The sequence below is a fragment of the Spermophilus citellus genome (genome assembly GCF_964194105.1).
Source record: "Spermophilus citellus genome assembly, chromosome: 17".
NCBI classification, from domain to species: Eukaryota; Metazoa; Chordata; class Mammalia; order Rodentia; family Sciuridae; genus Spermophilus; species Spermophilus citellus.
In genome coordinates this window covers 47,012,861-47,028,211 of record NC_138199.1, presented here as the reverse complement: position 1 = coordinate 47,028,211, position 15,351 = coordinate 47,012,861, and positions in this window count along the sequence as shown.

Genomic DNA, 15,351 nt, shown 5'->3' with positions numbered 1-15,351 from the left:
GGCTGGCTTTGAATTCTCAATCCTCCTGCCTCAGTCTGCCGAGCTGCTGGGATTACAGGCGTGTGCCAGCAAGAAAGCTTTATGATTGAAAGTGTGTTTAGTGTGTGTGTGTGGGTAGACAGCAGATTGAAGCTGAATGAACAGTTTAGGATACTCTGTTGTAGATGAGATTTCATTGATTGAGTTGAAGTCTCCAAAGACAAGCTCCTTAGGGAGAGAAAGGTTACTTTCCAAAAAAAAAGGAAGCTGTATTTAGCTAAAGTTTATAAAGTAATGGTTCACAAGGAAAGATACTCCTGGGATCCTTACAGTACAATATTACGAAAACAAGCTGAGTGTTTTTTCCCAGCATGCTTTTGGCACTGGGGCAGCTGGATGGCAGGATCTGTGAGAGACCATGGTTAGCAATAGCATCTGGGGAGAGAAATTTTTCTTGAAACAATGGTCATCTGACAGATGTGATGACTTTGGGATATCAGCAGCAGACCCTGGCAGGAGTTGACAGATGTTCCAGTCTACATATGAGGTGTTGGTCAAAGCTAATGTGAGGGACAATGCAATAACATTCAGAGGTGGAATGGTGTTGATGGAGTCTTACCTACATTAGTCTACATGAATGGATTATCTGGATGGTGACTAGGCAGATAAGGTGTGCTGGAGGAAGTGGGTCACTGGGGGTCTGCCTTTGTGGCTATATTTTGTCCTTGTTGAGGGGAGCACTCTCTCTGTTTCCTGGTCATCATGCCCTGAGCTGCTTCTCTCTGCCAGGCCCTTCTGCTTTCATGTTCTGCCCCACCTTGGGCCCAAAGGTATGGAGTTGGCTCTCTAGGGACTGAGCCCTCTAAAACCATGAGCGCCAAATAAAATTTTTCGGCTCTAAAATCATTCTTGTCAGGCCAGCTGATTAAAACGGTGAAGTAGCACCGCAGCTGGACAGTGGACTCAAAGACCAGAAGAGCCATCCAAGTAGCTCTTGGCACAGAGTCGGAGAATTGCCACGAGGAGAAATACTGACTGCCTCTCAGTGCTTATTACTGTGGAAAAATAAAAATGATACAATTTAATTTCCATCAAGAAGCACTATGGTTCAATACCCACATTACTATTTAAATATATGGTTCCTGGGGTGGTTGAAATGGACACAGTGGTTTAATATATTAATTTATGTTAACATTACACAAAAGTGCAAGGAACATAATATACTTATTTTCAGTACAGTTGCATAATGAAGTACCGGTAGGGGATAAATAACTATTGAGTAAGCAATTCCCCCTTTCTCCTTCTTATTTCTAAATTTGTGTTTCATCTACCTGGACAATTTAGATGTCAGTAAAGAAAAGAATAATATGCATCAACAATGGCACAATGAGGTGTGCTTCGTCCTCTGACTCTAAATACTTAAAGGGAAAGAAGGAAACCTGGAATCTGGGGATTTACAAGCACACCTATGTACTTATGGCTGAATACCAGCCCTCTCTTTTTGTTTTCTTGCTGTACTGCTCATTGCAAGCAATCTGGGATTCCTCCTCTGAGTAAGAACTGGGGCAAGCATGGAAAGTAAATCTGAATTTGAATCAAGTAGGAAAGAGAGTCATCTTTCCATCACATGCCATACAAAAGTGCTTTTGTTCATTTCTCCACCTCTCAGGCATAAGAAAGTCTATGCATGTCTCAGACACTGGAATTCCTTCTTGGGTCTATCATCAACTTACCTTGTGACCTAAGGTCAAGAACTCCCTATTTACCTCAGTGTTCTCCTCCTTAACATGCAAATACCAGTCCTCATTCTGTAAGTGACAAGAGAGCAAGCCATGCAGCTGATGCTTATTGAACACACACTGTCAGACATTTTTACCGGAGTATTTTTTTTAATATAATTTCCTTTTTAGTAGTCTCTGATATAGTGGAATAGAATTTTGTGATAGCCATCCATCCAGCATCCTAGGACTCCAAAGATAGGAGGGAGGCAGGGCTCACCTGTCACTGTCCAAGTCTAGGGGACTGGATGCCACATAGCCTTGGCCTTAGTGCCTCAGAAGCTCAGGCACAGTCACCTACTTGGGTTCACCTGCCTTCACTGTTGCATCTTGAGGGAGTCACTCAAAGGTGCAGGGACTATTCACGTTAATTGTGATAGAGATTCTGCAATAGCATCCCATGCACATCTCCGCATGCTCTTAGCATGGTGGATTATGGCTGTAAGAGGCTTCTGTTGGTCTCTGCTCATTTTTGTCCATTTTCCCAAGGCTTTTTGGAACCACAATATCTCACCAATAAATTACGTTCTTGTTTATATTAGCTAAAGGGGTTTCTGTTTCTGTCACCAACAATTTGTGCCCAATGGGAATTATTGCTTATATTTTAAGAACAAGGAAACCAAGACTTTTGAGGGCCACATGCTCAGCAATGCTCTTGATGTGCTTGCTCAGCGCAACCTAACTGGCAAACAGGACAAGACTCGAGCCCTCCTCTGGGCCTTCCAAAAGTGAAGGCTCTTTCAATTATATGCTCCTTCCCCCCCACTTAGTTCTTTTCTTTGCCTTTTCTCACCATTACTCTCTTTCATGTAAATAATTTTGAATTTGAAAAGCGGCCTCAGATGCTTATTTTGTGAACAATATCTTTTTATTTCTTATGGGTTGAAATTAGCAAAAGATAATTCTGCATTGCTATTCAGGGACTTTTATATATCTGTTAGCTATCGAGTGTCATTTCAGGCATCTTTGACACTAAGAAAAAAAAAATATATATATATATTTACCTATACCACAAATTACATCAAGTTCAACTACATCTCAGTAGGAAATCCTCCTCAACAGGTATCTGGTTATCTACCATCATACAAGCTGGCACTGCTCACCTAATAAAAGGGAATAATGAAAATTAACATCCGTGCAAAGACCTACTAGGAACAGTATAAAGTATTCATGAGATCGAGTCTAATTTTGTTGTTTATCCTACAGTCCATCAAGAAGTCATTGAATGTCTCCGTGTTAATACTTAATTAAAATAACCAGTCTAACCACCAGTATTTAAAAAAAAATAAATAAAAAACGAGGAAAACTCCAACTGTGGAGATTGTGTTGCATCCAGATAGCAAAACGTCTCCTGGGCTTTGTGACAGAATGTGTAAAACAAGCAGAAAATACAAGTTCATCCTGACAGCTGCTAGAGAGGTGTCCAAAAAGAATGCAATGCATCAACATGTACACACCTGTTAGCAAAGGCATGCAGCAAGGGGAGGCTATTATGAAAAGCTTGTCAAAGTTGGGAAGGTTAGGGACTGGAGTTTGTCACTCAGCCTGGCTGCTATTAGTAAATGGCAGGTTGAGAAAAGAGTCTATGCCTGTCTGAGTAGGAACAGGGGATTACAAAGATGCTGAACAAACTGGGTTTTAATCGCTGGGAGTGAATGTGGATAAACTTAGTCCAGCTGTAGAACAGTGTACCCTGGGACCTCTGAGGTGTGAATAAATGACGGGAGCCAGGCTCACCTGATATAAAGGTGTGGTACTCAGTTTCCATGGAGCTAAACTGGTCAGAAGGGAGAATAAAATGCCTTTTGCTATTGGATCAGAAAGACGACCACTGCAAAGAATCTTTGCTTTTCTTTGACTTTGCCAAAGAAGGCAAGAAGTCAGACCTCCTAGGTAGTCTTTGCTTCAGAGAACGCAATGCAACAGGAAAATGCTTTGGAGACCCAGTCTTCAGAAGAAACTAGAAGAGCTTCAACACATGCCCTGCTAGTTTATCTCTCAGGTCATTTCCTTCATCGAATACTACAGAACAAGAATTCCAAAACTTCAGTGTGTCTAAGATTTACCAGCAGTGCTTTTTCTTGTTAAAATGCAGATTCAGGGCTGGGATTCTGGCTCCATGGTAGAGCACTTGCCTCACATGTGTGAGGTACTGGGTTCTAGTCTCAGCACCACATATAAATAAATGAATAAAATAAAGGTCCATCAATGCTAATAATAATAATAATAATAATAATAAAATATGCAGATTCATGGGCCAGGGTGGGCTGGGGTAATTTTATTTTAGCAGGAAACAAGAAGACTATGACTGTTCTGAGAACCACTTTACTGTTTTGGATAAGCCCTGAGGAAGGGCTGAGGCTGAGAGGACCAGCTTCTTTACCTCATTTTCTTCAGCTGAAAGGGGACTCCAAGGAAGCTCAGTCATATCCACCCTGCTCTGGTGTCCATCCACCAGGTATATCCACTTGCTTCTCTCCCTCTTTTCCAGAGGGAGCTGCTGCAACACTAGCATTGGCATATGAAGATTGGCCACTGAGCATCTTTGATTGTTAAGGTTATTTTAGGAATAACCTGCTCCTTAGGGCTCCATCCCTGTGCCAATGTTCCAGCTGGTTTTCCAAACAAGCCTGCTCAGCGACCTTGTGTGTGGAGAATACAGATAGGACTGGAGGCTTAGAGTACCAAGTTTTTCCTTAGTCATCTCATCGATTCCTCTTAGGCCACTTACCATCTTCTTTCTACTTTGTACTTGACCCAAAGCACTTTTGTAGCTGCCTCTGGTAATGGCCTCTTCTGCCACATCAACTACAGTAACACAGATATTGCTAAACGTTTTTTGTTTTTCCATTTTCCTCTATAAATCTCCAAGCCTGCTAATGCATGGTGTATATTCCAGTGTAAAGCATCTCTGGGTAGAAGAAGGCACTTCTTCGGAAAGTTTACAGCTTTCCAGTTCAGCAATCAGAAAAGAAAATGAGCCTTTTCATCTAGCTTCAGTGAAAACATCTTGGGAAGGGTCTACAACCAGGCAGATGTGATTCACATCCCCACTGATTGGGGGCAGGAAGCAGTAATTTTAACCAGGCAAAGGACAGTACTAGAGATGTCACTGTGAGGGGATCGTAAATTCCGATGCTATAATGATGTTTTCTCCTGAGCCTCACAGAAGAGATCTCCTGTTCTAAACACTTTCTTTTCCTCACTTCATTTGGCTAAACCTGGGTTCATTAGTTAAACAGGCAAAGTGTAGGTACTTCCCAAGCTGTTTTTCCTTCTAGATCAAGACTTAAGAGAGATAGTAACTGAATAGCGATTGCGTGGCAACCAGTTGGTAATAGGCTCCACATAGATTATCTCATTAATTCTCATAAGCATTCTATAAGAGAGATGGTATTGTTTATTTCATAATTTATTAAAAAACAAACCAGCCAAGAGATTAAATAATTTTCCAAAGGTCACATTTCTCTTACATAATGAATATAAAATGTAAACTTGGTTCTTGATTTTTCTCCCTAACTACACTACTAATGTTTCCTGTACGAGTGACACAACCACTCAAGCATATGGTACATACCCAAGCCACACAGTATACATGGATGGCTTTTTCTCTTAGCTGTGCTCTGCTTTCTTTACACCTGGCCCCATAGATGGATGTTTCTTGTCCATCAATGGTACCTCTCCTACTCCTATTCTTCAATGCCACATTTCCATTGTCCTGGAAATCTCATCTTCCTGAGCACTGAATGAGCTCCTTTTTGCCTGTGTTTCATTCCTGGCTGACAACTCTGAGCTTACATTTGATCCTTTCCTCATTCTTTGCACAAATAATTTTTGAGAACCTGTTATGGCCTTTCCTTCATCTCTTTTATTCAATCGACCATTGCATTTTCTTTGATGAAATCCTTGTGTTTCGTCTTTGATGTGACGGTTCAATATGACTTTTCTACTCAGTTCCCTGGTTCATTGCTGCCTCAAATTCATTCCTAGGTTAGTGCAGCAGACCTCAGCTAGTCTCCTTGTCATTAATGTACTGTGGAAAATATTGCCACTACTCCCCCAATAAATACCCTCATCTTTTCGGGGGGGACTCAATTCATATATCACACTTTCTGGGAAGCTGCCTTTCTCTCTCAAGACTAAACTAGTTACCCAAAGCACTTCACTCAAGAATTTCAAACAGACTTCAAACATTTTGCCTTATGAGAAAGACAGCAAATGGTTATATTGTGATGATTATAAACAAATCTATGGGACAAATGAAAAGCAGACATTTCTAATAAAATTTAAATGCATTTGTATGGCTTATAAATTTCCAGCAGTCACCCTACACATGGATTTAAACTACGTCATGTTTTAATTTTCATAGGTCAAATTGATGAAAACATACTCTTAAGACCTGCTAGATGACTCAAAGAGTAAACCTAAAGGTGTTAATGGCATTGATCCAGAAGGTAAGTGTGGGAATGTAAAGAAGGTGTATTATATTTGTTTTTCCAGTACTGGCATTGACCCAGCAGTCTTCTATCACTGAACTACATCCCCAGCTGGTTTATTTTTTGAGACAGAGTCTAGCTAATTTGTTGAGATTGGTTTTGAACTTGCAATCCTCCTGCATCAGCCACCCAAGTTGCTAGGATTACAAGCATGTGCATTAGGCCTGGTGTATTATGTTAAATATGTTAAAATACAAATATATAGGTGAATAGGTAAATCAAACATAATAAGAAAGTATTTAGGTATGTCACATTATTCAATCATTACATGTTTGAGTCAGAAAAAAATATGCTTATGTTTTTGTATTTCACTGTTAGGAAATTGTAATATTTTTCTCTTAGATGTACACATATGAGCTTTTGACAGTCCTAGAGGAAGAATCAGTCCTTAGAGTACTTGACTTCCTTTTGCCCCAGGATAATGCAGTGATCACCTTTTCTTATAAAAAAGCCAGGGAAAGTATGCAATGGGGTTGTGGCTCACCTAGAGTGCTCACCTAGCATATGTGAGGCACTGGGTTTGATCCTCAGCACCACATTAAAAAATAATAATAATAATAAACAAAATAAAGGTAAAAAAATAGAAACAAAGCTTTGTATAAATAAAATGCTTTATGTCCATTATTTCATTTTATTCTTATAATAGCTTCACGGAATAGGTATTATAATTATGATAATTTTATTCACAACAAGACTGAAACATAGAATAAGTATCATGATGTAGATCACTAGTGGATGAAGAGATGAGAAATAGGGCCAGTCTTTTCTTCTGCAGAACTGAATATTTTCTCCATCTTGTTTATGAAAGTCCTGGAGGGTCCTAAATTTCAACCAAGTTGATGCTTTGAAATTTTTACATTAATATTCAAATTGATGAACCCACAAGCTTTTGGATTGTCTAGCTAACTTGGAATTTACTAAATATCCTATTGATGGTAGAAATTCCCCTGGCATTTACAACAATGCTTTTCATATTACTACTTTTTTTTCACTCATAAACCTACATTAGCCATCCATTTAAAATTTAGTTGCTAATAACCAGCATGTTCTTCTAATAAAGCAATGGGTATGAGCCTTCAAGGACATATCAAACATGCCTAGCCATCTGGAACTGATTCTTTCTGGTAGCAAATCCCTTTCCACACAAAAATACATAATATGAATTAGCTCTTTCACTTGCCAAATGTTATATTCTACAATAAAGAGATGTAATTTTCCAAGTAGAATTAATTGCTGATTTCTAGCCTTAATATATGGACAGATTATACTCATTAACCAGTCCTCTTAATTATCTTTAGGCTATTTCTCTTAAATGTAGGGGAAAGGGTTAACAGGACAAGTTAGTAAACTTGCTTGCTCTTCCAGTAGTGAGCAAAACTACTCTAATTTCATTCCCTTTGCAGCAATCTGCTGCCTGTTTCTGTAAAATAAAGAAGAATTGAGGGCTTTCAAAATAGATTTCTGGGAAGTTTTAGGACACATTTCCAACATTAATGCAGCTAAGAAACAGGAGTCTCTAAGACTGATTTGAATGCTGTATTCAGAGATGTTGCATATTTCGAATTAAATACTGTGAAAAATTAAAGATAAATCTATGCTCCAGAGAATCGTGTGTATCTTAGCAAAATTAACACAATGCCATTCTGGATAGCATATTATTGTTTTAGGGGTCCAATTGTCAAGAAATTCTACAGAGTACATTACACTAATCTCCATAAACAAGATGTTTCTTTTTCTGGGGCTATCATTTAGCACATAATTTTATATATATATATATATATATATATATATATATATATATATATATATACACACATATACATATATTATACACACACACACACACACACACACACACACACACACACATGTAAAAGACTTTGTTCTTTCTATCCTCATCTTCCAGAGAAAAGCCCTATAGAAGAATATTCTGGAGTTATATCATTTTACCACCACCAGAAAAGAGTCTAGAGACCAAAGTCACCTGCAGTAAACCTCAACTGTGAAATGACACCAAAAAAAGTTCAGGGAAAATAAAGCTTTCCTCTGAAAACAATCTATGTCCTATAATCTTAGTAAGTCTCACTTTTCCTTCTCTGGCTCTGTCTGTCCCATGCCAAGGAAACTCTGGGAAACATATGTTAAGTGAGCTCCCTGTAAGAGTTCTATGTTTGGGATTGGGGTTCCTAATGACTTCATGGCTGTGGCATGCTTGGTGCCTGGGAAAGTTTCCCTGCAAAGGCATAGGATGCCCAGTTGCTATGGTAATGGTCTCCATGCTAGAGTCTTATCAGCTTTGACCTTAATCTTAGGCACATAACTCCTGGGAATAAAGGAACTTGCTTTCTAGATAGCTACAATGTTTCACTAAGCTCTGGTGCTCCTTAACAGTAACTTAACACAATGGACTTTCTTGAGAGCTGTGCAAAGCTCCTAACATTACATATTGTAATTATGAAACGCAACTGCAGAATAAGCAATCTTACTGATACTCTAAACAATAATGTAATTATGGTACTAATGACCTAATGTAACCTATTGATATAAGTAAAGTTAGGCAACTTGGTCTCAGAGCCACTCTGCCAGCCCTCCCACTCACCTCTGCACCTTGTTTCTGTCACCCTTTATTATTCCTTACAGTTTCCAGTTCCCTGACTTCTCAGAGTTGGTCAGAGGGAAATGACAGAACACTGATCAAACCATGAAGGAAAGGGCTGGGGTTTTAGCTCAGTTAAAGACCACTTGCCTAGCAAGTGTGAGGCTCTGGGCTCGGTCCTCAGCACCACATAAAAATAAATAATAATTTTAAAAGGCATTTTTAAAAAGCATGAAAGAAAGAAAAAAAATTTCTAATTATATGGCCATGGGAATAAATCAAAATGAAAAATTTAAGCAATAATTAATATCACTTGTCATTAAAGGTATGTTAAAATTCAGGGTATTAAAAGTAAGCATTTCACAATCCCCATGTGCTTTGGTTGATAGTCATTTTATGTTCTTAGTTTAAGCATCTTAGGTCCCCCTTAATATCCCACTTTAACAAGGAATTGTGCACTGGTAATTTATATGAGACATGACCCCAACAAGTGAGTGTGGGAGAGAGAGAAAATTCCAGTGGTCCCTTTTCAGAATTCAGTGTTTATCGTTAAATGTAAAATGACTTGGGATGTAAGAAGGAAAAGTGGAGGGAAGAGTAGAATGGAAAGTTAACAGCAGAGTATAAAAAATCACCTCTTCTTGACAAACAGGAGGTGAGAAAGAAGCCCCCCTCCTCACTTGACCAACAAAAATAAACTGTGTGTATGCCAAAATACACGCAAACCAAGTGAACTTTCCCTGCTACGAGAGAAAACAGGGAGGTGGAGACAACTTTCCTCCAATAGGAGGTAGTAAAACCTAGGTGATGTTCAGGAAGATTGTGCACCCCATTGTACTTAGCCAATGAGGAGCCAGGGGAGAGATCTTGAGCTCTGGGAGGTAAAACATTGGTTATACCGATTCTGGGGGTCCCTAACTACCAGATACCCATCTTGCAAGACTATCATTGAAGTTAAACCTCATTGTTTGCTGTTCCTTGTGTCTCTTCTTCCATTCTTTGGGCTTGGACAGATGAGCATCTTTCTCCCATGAGGAAGTTGAGAAGCAGGGCTGGAGAAGGCGAGAACACAGTAAAAGGTGCTCAGATGAGCAGGGTACCACGGTAGGCTCAACCTGGATGGGTATCCTCTGAGGAACTGGGCTGATCACATCTCAGAATTGGCCCAGCAAGAACTAAGGAAGCAGAGAACTGGTGTTTACTAGCCAACTCCTGTCACTCTTTTGATGATGGTTGCCTCTGGGAGCAGCTTTCAATCAGCATTTTCTAGGCTGCTCTAACTTGGTAAAGCAAACCCCCAGGGAGTTAGAGAAAACCCTTGGGACTAGAGGTGGTGAAAGATGTGCTCGAGGTGGAAAGCAGCCAAAGTGAACACAGAGGGAGCCAATTGCCTGCTCACTCTGGGTGAAAATCACTGATACCATCTGATCCCACACAGCCTTGGATAATGCACATGCCCACATACATATGTATACTTGCATCTATGTAGGAATTTTTTCATCACTGAAAAACAATTAAATTAGACACACTAGATCTGTGTCTGTCCTCCTTTGTCTACTTCATGCCAACTGTCTTTGTACTGCCACTCAATTGTCTGTTACTCAGGAAGGCTTTTCTTCATTGCTATGACTAGGTCCAACTTATTATTTTTTTTTGCATTCATTGAACAGCTTTCCATAATAAGTCAGTAATTAGAGTTACAGTTTTACAGTGAGCTGTGGGGAGATTTGATCAGTGCTTTTCTCTTCCATGAGGATCTGAAGTCCTTGACTTCAGGAACCAGTGCCTATCAGAGGACTTCATTCCTAGAATGCACTAAATAAATGCATAGGAAATGAATAATGCTTTTAAAGAGAACAAAACGCATAGGTAAGAAGGATTTATCAGCAATTATAAAATAGTGTGATAACGACATTATAGTGATTGTGAATTTCTGTGGGAACATAGAAGAAAGAGAGACAAAATATGTCTGATACGAAAAAAAAGGTATTATGAACAGAGTAGGTGTCTATGAAGGGTTACATTAGAAACAGGCATGAAGTGGTAGCTCCCTTGGATAAGTAGAAGGAGAGTTTTAGAAGAAATTCAGGAATGCATTAACTTTGCTTAGTTTTGAAAACATTAGTTTCATTAAACACATTGTATATTCTGTACATAAAATTTACATATATATGTTTTATTGCATGTTTATATGTATTGACATATATACATAGTGTGTGTATATATATATATATATATATATATATATATATATGTTTTTGAGCAAGAAAAAAATCTTGACTAATGAGCAGTTTTCAAATGACCTTAAAAGTATGATGAAAATTCTCTGAAATAACTGTCAATCAAATTTGATCAATCCTTTAGATAAAGGTTGCTTTGGGTTGAGATTCCCATATGAACCATGCATTAAAGGTTTCTATTCCTTATGACAGTTTTTTATGAAGCAAGATATTTGAAAAGGAGCCTATTCATAATCTGTTCTTAGTGATAAACATGGAGCATTTTAAAAAAAAGCATTTTTGACATGATTCAATCACTGAATAAAGGTATTTATTGGTACAAATACATGAAACAAATAAGTGAACATGAGAGCTGCTTTGTTATTTCTGTACTCTTTAACTTTCCAAATTACTATTTGCTGCAGTCAACATATTTTGTGTTTCCCCAAATTCCTATGTTGAAAATCTAATTGCATATAATGCTGTTTGGAGGGTGAATAGGTCATGAGAGTGGGACCCCTCATGATGGCATTGGTGCTCTTATAAAAGTGGCCCAGTGTAGCTAACTGCCTTGCCCCTTTCACTAGGTGAAGCACTGAGGTCTAATTTGTGAAACAGACATGGGACTTCAGCAGGCTCTGAATCTGGTGGCACCTTGCATTTATACTTCTCAGCCTCCAGAAATGTGAGGAGTAAATTTCTATTGTTCATCAGCCACCCCAACCATGTTTTATTATAGTAGCCCAGATAAACTAAGATGCTAATTAAGCACACAAAAAAAGCTTATTATGGCCTCCCAAAATGTACTATTTTTTGTTTTATTTAAGAGAAAAATGCTTATGCGTGGCAATTTTGAGCTGTTTTATTAGTGGAGTAAGGAATCTATGCACTCAGTTTACTGTTGTTGCCTTGGTGACTGGCATCACAAGCTCCAATGTGGATAGTTGACAAAGGAGTTTGTCCTTGGACAGGAGACAGACTAGCCTGGTTGCCTCACGTGCAATCTGTACTGAAGACTCAGAAGAGAAAGGAATAGAAGAGAAGGAGACTTGGCTTTGCTGAGCTCATATTCTGTGTTGGCACAGAACATGTTAGATAACACTCATAACCTCTTCCTTCTAGGTGATAAACTGTAAGAACTGAAGCTCATGACCAAGGGATGCTTGGATAATTTGACTATATCATATATCATATTTTCCATACAGGTATCCTATAAACCTATAATGGAAATAACAACAGCAATTTATTTTTCATGCAAAGACGGCTTTAAGGCAATTCCCTGTGTTTCTCCTTTTTATCGAATTGACACCCTTATGAATTGCTGATATGGAAATTCTGCAGTTGGTCCTGCCTGGACAAGATAGATAATGACCAAAGCCACATGGAAGAAAGTAGCAGAACTGAGATTTGGGCTCAGGCTTTTTTTTTCCCAAAGACTATCTTTTTCTGTTGAATTTGGGGCCTTGACCTTATCACAGACACATTTTACCCAATTCCTTTGACCATTTATTATTTTGCTTACAGACATTTGTATGAGCCTGAAAAATCTCTGTTGACTAATGAGACTGATTCACTGGGCTCAAAGACTAGTATTACTAGCATGGCATTTTAAATTATGTAACATGATCACTTATAGAAAATGCAGCCCTTTTTTATAGACATTGCTGTGTCCTGCAATTAAAAAATTCTAGAAAAGCTTTTTCAGCATGTCAAATTCCTGAAGTTGATTTATAGGATTACAGCTTTTCCCTTTGTGATTCAATAAAAGCAATTTATACTGAACTACTATAGGGTTTGGACTCTGATCATCATTTGGATGCTGAAATATTAGATTAGCATGTGATCCAATTATAAATAAACAGAATGTCTTATTTACAAGGGACCATAATTAAAGCTGTAGTCATATGAAGCAGTTATCAAAAGTTGTGTGTGATAGACATAGAAGATATAAATGGGTGATGCCCATATATAATTGATTTATGGAGCCTTTTGATAGGTAAGTATAAAAATGGAGAACTGGTGATAAATGATATGGATTTTAATCCAGGTATTGAATTCTTTTTTTTTTGGGGGGGGGGTACCAAGGATTGAACTCAGGAGTACTCTATCACTGAGCCACATCCCCAGCCCTATTTTTTTGTATTTTATTTAGAGACAGGATCTCACTGAGTTGCTTAGCACCTTACATTTGCTGAGGCTGGCTTTGAACTCATCATCCTCCTGCCTCAGCCTCCGGAGTTGCTGGGATTACAGGCATGCACTACTGCACCCAGCTCAAGTGTTGAATTCTTGACATGATCAATGATGTGATAAATAAGAATTCTCAAAAGAACATGGAGATAATCTAAGCAAGGTCTGGCCTCCAGTTCTCTGAGATTTGAATCCAGGGTGGTGTTATTTGGAAGGTTCTATCCATGGTGTGTCCACCTAAAAACCCCTTAGAGGGTAACAGATGCTTGTTCCACAGACAGCTAGAAAATGGTTTCAGACATCTCAAAATGGGAAAAGGAAGGAGATTCACTGGCATTACCTTCTGAGTTTGGCTGGTAGCTATTTCAGGAGGAAATATGTTTTCTTTCATTTTAACAATTTACTTTTATTTTTGATATTTAATGTTGATGAGAGTTATGCCAAAATTGAATGATGTGGACTGGGCATTAAAAAATAGCACCTTGTCTCCATGAAGGGAAGAAGTAGAGGTACTCAAGCATGAAGACCAAATAAATCCTTAAACGGTGCAATAAAAGAAAGATAACTTAGAGGTAATGCATGTGCCATGGGCCATAGAGATGTCAAATTTCTACCTGTGGAGATGGATAAGAGTGTGCTTAATAGAGAAATATAATTTTGAAAGAATAGCAGCTGCACTGCTTACAAAGGCACCGAATGAGTGATCTACTGATAACCGTAAATTCAACATTCTCCAATCTTTGAGGTTGCTGGTTAGGCTGAGTGCATTTCTATCAGGAGAGAACAGTGTCTCATTTCAGGGCCTCATTTTCCCTTACCTAGGCTATTCTAATATTCTCCTAACTGGTATTCTGACTCCTTGCTAATCTATTCAATCTATCCCTCTGCCACAGCATCTTGGCTGTGCTTACTTTACCATAAGCCATTTTTTATGCTTGAAAGCAGTCCCCAAATTCCCATTCATCTACAGGATAAAATCCAGGTGGATTATTAATATGTGTTCTGTCATCTGCCTCCATATCCCCTCCAGCCTCCTCGCTCACCACTCTGCCTTGCTGACCACACTGACCATCCTGAGTTACTTGGGTCTCTTCTTGGGGCCAAATTGATTTTTCACTTCCTTGCCTTAATCTATGAAGGTTTCTCAGTCTAAATAACCCTCTTGTGTCTGGAAGGCAGTGATAAATGTTTCGAAGGTAACTTCCTAACGAATTCTCTATCATTTTTAATTGATCCTCTACTCTTTGGCCATATTACATTCTCCAAATGATAGAATCTGTGCTAGTTAACTGAACTCACTGGTTCACATGCATGTCAGTTCATTTCCCCAGACTCTACTAGAAATGCCATGAAAGTGGTATCATATTATCTTTTGCATATTCTTTGTACTTCCTTATTCTCAGATTCTGTATTAGATAATTTGCCTACTAGGTAAAATTTATTCATGACCCTTAAATCAATGCTCATAGCTGTTAGCATGCACACAGCAACATTTGAATCCCCCATCCCACAGTTGCAGAGGTCAAACAAGGCTATGGTCTTCCTTATCATTTGACTTCTCATCCTATGGTTGAGTGTCCTCTTCACAACATCTTTCGGGTCACAGTTTTGTGCTTTTCCTGGGTGATTTTAACAGTTTCAAATGGTCCTCAAGTGCAGTGCTAAAGTATCGTCTGTACTTCAAAACACAGCAGGCTATGATGAGCCACCTATGGAGAAGATACCTAGGTTAAACAGGTTCTATTCAGGCATGAGCCATGGTGCTCTAGACTGAGAATTCACTATCAATGAATTAACAATATTCATTATGTAGTGTATCTTTAAACAGAAACACACACAAAACAAGCTCATGTATTGATTGTGACCAGGCACTCATGGAAACCTAAGTGCAAATAATGAGGATTATAAATATGTGTGTATGTGTGTATGAATACATGCACTCAAAAAATTATATAAATTTCAAAAACAATCTATATCATAAATGGATACAGATTCACCTAGAAATACTGTGAAAAAAATTGGTTGTCTATACAATGAATTTATGTTTGTGTATGATAAAGTGTGGTGACAAGAGATGGGATGGAGAAGAAAAG